The sequence below is a fragment of the Prionailurus viverrinus genome, chromosome B3 (assembly GCF_022837055.1).
Source record: "Prionailurus viverrinus isolate Anna chromosome B3, UM_Priviv_1.0, whole genome shotgun sequence".
NCBI classification, from domain to species: Eukaryota; Metazoa; Chordata; class Mammalia; order Carnivora; family Felidae; genus Prionailurus; species Prionailurus viverrinus.
Window position 1 is genome coordinate 87,017,035 of NC_062566.1, and position 5,384 is coordinate 87,022,418.

Below are 5,384 nucleotides of genomic sequence, written 5' to 3' on the forward strand. Positions count from 1 at the left end.
CTCAGATCATGATCTCACGGTTTGTGGGTTTGAGCCCCGCATCAAGCTCTTTGCTGACAGCTCAGAGCCTGGAGCCTGCTTGGGATTCTGTGCCTCTCTCCATCTCTTCCTCCCTACCCATGCTCTGTCACTCTCAAAAATAAATAAAAAAACATTAAAAAACTTAAAAATAACTTTAAAAGTGTTTTAAGGAAATAGTAATAAATGTTAGAGCCATCTCTTATTTCACTAGACTGCTAAAATATAGCAATGTTTTACTACATCGCCAGTGTTTTAGAATGAATATTATATCCATGTCTATGTTAAATGGTTTAAAAGAAGTAGTAATGGGGGCAGCTCATTTGGTTAAGTGTCCAGCTTCAGCTCATGTCACGATTTCACGGTTGGTGAATTCGAGCCCCCTGCCTCGGGCTCTGTGCTCACAACTCATAGCCGGGAGCCTGCTTCAGATTCTGTCTCTTTGTCTCTCCCTCTCTGTCCCTCTCCTGCTTACTCTCTGTCTCCCTCTCCTAAATAAACACTATTTTTTTTTTAAAGAAGCAATAATATTATTGCATTTTAATTTTCATTCAACCTCCAAACACCATGATACAAAATATAGTTATTTGTATATTTGTATATTTATATATGGTTATTTGAGATATGGGAAACTCACTTTTCAAGTTAAAATAAATTTTTTTTAATTTATAAATTATACTCATATTTTCTTTAATTATATAGCATAAAAAGACCTTAATAGAAAGTATAATATTTTCTACATAACTTTACCATATTTAAAGATAAAATAACTAACTTCTGGTGAATGTTTCTCTCATCTAACAACCATCATCTTCATGAAGACAAGGATCGTGTCTTATTTATCTTGGCATTTCAACGCTTGCTTCAGTGACTTGCAAACTGGATGCACTCATACAGTGAAAAATAATAGTATTTATTGAGAATTTATTTTCTATGCAGTATACGTTGAATTACCATTCATAATTTTAGAAACAGCTGATGTGACAAGTATTGGCATCTTTCTTTTACAGAAAACTGAGTGAACAATTAAAAAAAGAAAACTCTTCTCAAGTCGGATCACTGGTAAGTAGCTAACCCAAAATTTGAATCTAGGCAGGCTAGTTCTCATATATGATTCTGTAATTACCACAGGACACTCTTTCTAGAAGTGGAAAACAGGAAGACGATTAAAAGCATGGTTATTTTTATTTTAAAATTTAGGGCCAGCCATTACACATCTTACATAGGTTTTATATTTTTATAATGGTGATAAAGTCAGTATATGCCAGTCTTTCTTTATTTCAAAGTGTTTCAACATTTGTTTTGCAGTAATTAAATTTGAGTTTATATTTGATGTAATCTACCTGTATGTAGGACCTGTTGAGAAACAATTCTCCCTGGGTCTCATGTTTTTGTATATCTTGGGGGCAAAGCATGGGCTGTCTTTCTTCCAGACTTTTTTCATAGGATATTTTCATAGCAAACAGGCTTGAAAGATATACTGTCACCTTTAGAACAAAGGGACAGTATACTAATTCCCCATCAGATGAGATTTGAACTCTCTAGACTCAGAGGTTTTTTCCCATAATATAATCCACCCTACGTATGTAGTTATCATCTGGCTCTCTTTGTGTCTCCCTGTAAAAAAATGGGACTTCAGGAACTTATATAAATCAGATAATCTGGCTACTGCTATTGATTGGCAATAAACTGTCTGTCTTTGACTTAGGAATCTCATGTCATCCACCAGCATACATGAAAACATGGCAAGCAAATTAATTAGCTTGTACATAGCACAAAATCTTACACCTTTTAAATTTCCTTTAAAAATCACATATAGTGTGATTTTTTTATTACATATTATTAAATGACTTTTTTTTTTTTTAGGAAATAAATTTACTGATGTAGCTAATATTTTAAAGACCCAGGATTTGAATGATTAGAAGAGTCTGAAAACTCATCAAAATTTTGTATTTAATTTTCATATAGTTCAAATGCTTGAATCAATTTATTCCTGATCATCTTTAATATGTATTGGACTGGTAATGAATACTTTTAAAACATTAGACCAGCTTTTCACAACAGGGGCCAATCTGTCTCCCAGGAAACATTTGGCAACAACTGAAGACATCTTTGGTACACATTGCCTGAGATGTATGCATTCATTGCTTGTCTCAACTGGGAGTGGTGGTGGCATTTTGTGGACAGAGACCAGGGATGCTATTAAATATTTTACATTGTACAGGACAACCTCCCATAATGAATTATTTAGTCCCAGGTGTCAATTATGGCAATGTTGAGAACCCAGATATACATAGATATGCATTCACATCTGAGTTGGAGAGATCTAATTTAATTCTCTCAATGGTAAGAATTAATCTGCATATAAAATTAGAAAAATATAAATCTCTATCTCTACATTTATCTATCCTATGTCTATAATACAGTATTTCATGAAAATCAAACCATAAACACAAACAAGAGCAAGTAATCGGAAAACCAGTTTCTGTCATTTTGAAAATTTTAGATGTAACCTATTAGAAATATTAGAGGAATATGGTCAAGACTTTTTTTTTAAATTTATTGGTTATGAGGTATAACCAATAATGTATATACAAAGAAGAAACTTTTATCATGTATGTGGATGGGGATGGGTGGGTATAAATTTTAAAAATATATATATCCTGTATTTGATTACCTGACTCTATCCTGTTACTATAGAAACAGCAGTCATATATATCTCTTCATTATTACAGCAATCTGTCAAGGAAATCCTGACATTCTGGAATTTGTGTACATTACTTTTAAAAATTGTAATACTGTGTTTGAATATAACCTGCTTTATAGAACGATCCTTAAACATCCATGACTTCACAAGTTATAGCTATAAAATTGTAAGTATGACCATATATGTATGCAAATATATGTGTGTATATATACGTATACATGCATATATGCACAACTATATATATAATTAGCTAACATAAACTGAAAATCTGTGTCATAGTGTCAAATAAAATTTGTCAAAGTTGATCTAATTGGTATAGTATTATCTGGTTCACAAGTGTGGACTAACAGTGTCTTCATTCGTGTCATCCAGTGTTAGGAGGATCCATCTACATATAATAAGAATGTTTAATTTTCAGGGGAAAATTAAGGTTTCAGAGACACCAAAAATAAATATGATATAGAAAGGGGAGCGGGAGCACAGGGGCTGCAGCAGGAGGAGGAGTCGGGAGGCCAGAGGTAGCAGGGCCTGGCAGCCTGGGTTGCAAGCCAGCAGCACGGCCTTGGCTTATGTGACTGGCACTGGCACAGCCTCTGTCTGGAGACGATTCAAGCTGACCAAGGAGGAACCTCTTCCCAAAAAGGTTTGAGTAAAACAGACTTCATAGTTAATGCAGGAAATGAGTTAATTTTAAGATTAAAACAATATGAACTATTTGTCCAAGCTTTGGAGGGCAAGTACACAGATTTTTTTTTTTACATGTTTATTTATTTTGAGCGCCTCCAAGTAGGGGAAGGGTGGAGAGAGAGAGCAAGACAGAATCCCAAGCAGGCTCTATGCTGTTAGCATGGAGCCTGACATGTGGCTCAATCTCATGACCTGAGCTGAAGTCAAGAGTTGGCTGCTTAACCCACTGAGCCACCCAGGCACTCCAGATTTTAATTATAATGATGGACCTGGCTTAGGGGAGTCTGATGAAAAACTAAAGCTGTAAGAGCCTGCACTCAAGGAAGACATCCTTGTAATGTGACTAGCAACCAAGGAGCAAAAGACACAAGAGTGAACTACCCAAATGCAGTACCTCAGGCAAATCCAACAGCCTAGCAGTGCCCAACTGAGATCCACAAGATCTGAGACCCAGTGATCAACTTGTTTTTCCTAAAAATGAACAGACTTAGGGCAAACTGGAGCAAGTCCCAAATGAACTGAGTGCCTAGAAGTTTATGCCTGCTAGGTAAACAAATCATACTCCCCAGCCAAGACTTGAATGACCATCCCACTAGGAAAAAGCTATAGTAGGACAGCCAAGTACTTTCACAGCAAGACTTGGGCTATTGGAGACAAAGCCACAATCTTACACTTTCAGCTTATCATGACTAATGTAAAACTTATCAGATGAACCTTGTGTTTTAGCTTTTTTCTCTTTACCCTCCCCTTGCTTCAGAGTCCTGATGGTATGGGACTATTCCAAAGAAGTAGCCACCTCCCCAAAATTCCCCTTCTAGAGCATGTAGACACTTGAGAAATGTTTCTGTTGGAAGCAAATAGAAAAACCGAAGTCTCAAGTCTATGTGGCACACTGTGTCTTCAGATAGTTTGGAGGAATGAAAACCTAGAGATTTAAAATCGTGATTTGAACATGTAAAAGTCCAGTAAACTGTAAAAAGGGAACATGCATTGCTCTGAACCATGAGCATAGTGACTTAGAGACACTGTGTATCAGTTTTGCCAATAAGAATGTGGACTTTGTGACTCTTGAACTTCTGGGTCTACACTCGAATGAGCCAAACAGGCAAAGTGTGAATGGCAAAGTGTTGAATGCTTAACCAAGTGTTTCAAGAGCTTCGAAGTCAGCTGTCACAGGGACGTGTCGCACAACTTGAAGCAGAGTTGGCTTTACGGAAGAAAACAGCGAGGAACTTAAAAGCAGTCAGGATGCACTGAATGACTTCATCATTCAACTTGAGGAAGAAGTAGAGGGCATGCTGAGCACCAGGCTAGTTTTTCAGCAGCAACTGACAGGGACACGCCAGCAGCTGGCTTAGTACCAATAGCAGCAATCTCAGGTTCCAGCCCAAGTACCAGCAAGACTACACTTCTGAGCCTGAAGGACAGGCAGAGGCCACAGGGAAAGACTGCAGTCGGCTGCCAATGGTCCAAGTAATGGCAGTTCCTCCTGGCAGAGCACATCTAGGTCTGGATTTCGCAGGGGGAGGGACACAGCAGAAGATAGCATTTTTTCTCCGGGGAATGGTAATAAATCCTCTAAGAGCTCAGAGGAGAGAACCTGCAGAGGAGGTAGTAGTTATGGAAACCAACTCAGTGTGGGGGTACGTAAGTGTAGACTTTCCTGCGGGCAGTGAAAATTCTCTCACACACCACTCAAACGACACAGACGGCAATCATGACCCTCAGGAGGAGAAAAAAGTGCATGGGAAAGGTAACTGAACTACAGGTTCCTGCCACATTCAGAGTGGCTCAGGCTCAAGTGTAAATGTACAGGGCTCAGTTTTGGAATATTTTTTCCAGCAAACTTTATATAGTGTCTTTTAATTTGAGACAGGATACTGTCCAGAAAATTAACGCGTACTTTTGTCACAATTTACCTTTTTGTGAGTGTGTTTCTTTTTCTTTTTTTTCCTTTCTTTAGTACCTCTGC

The 5,384-nt window shown here is 37.6% G+C and overlaps 1 pseudogene; it reads left to right on the forward strand.

Moving 5' to 3' along the window:
* The first annotated feature begins 326 nt into the window (after positions 1-326).
* On the forward strand, positions 327-4,230 carry LOC125168116 (pre-mRNA-splicing regulator WTAP-like; annotated as a pseudogene).
* Positions 4,231-5,384: the final 1,154 nt, after the last annotated feature.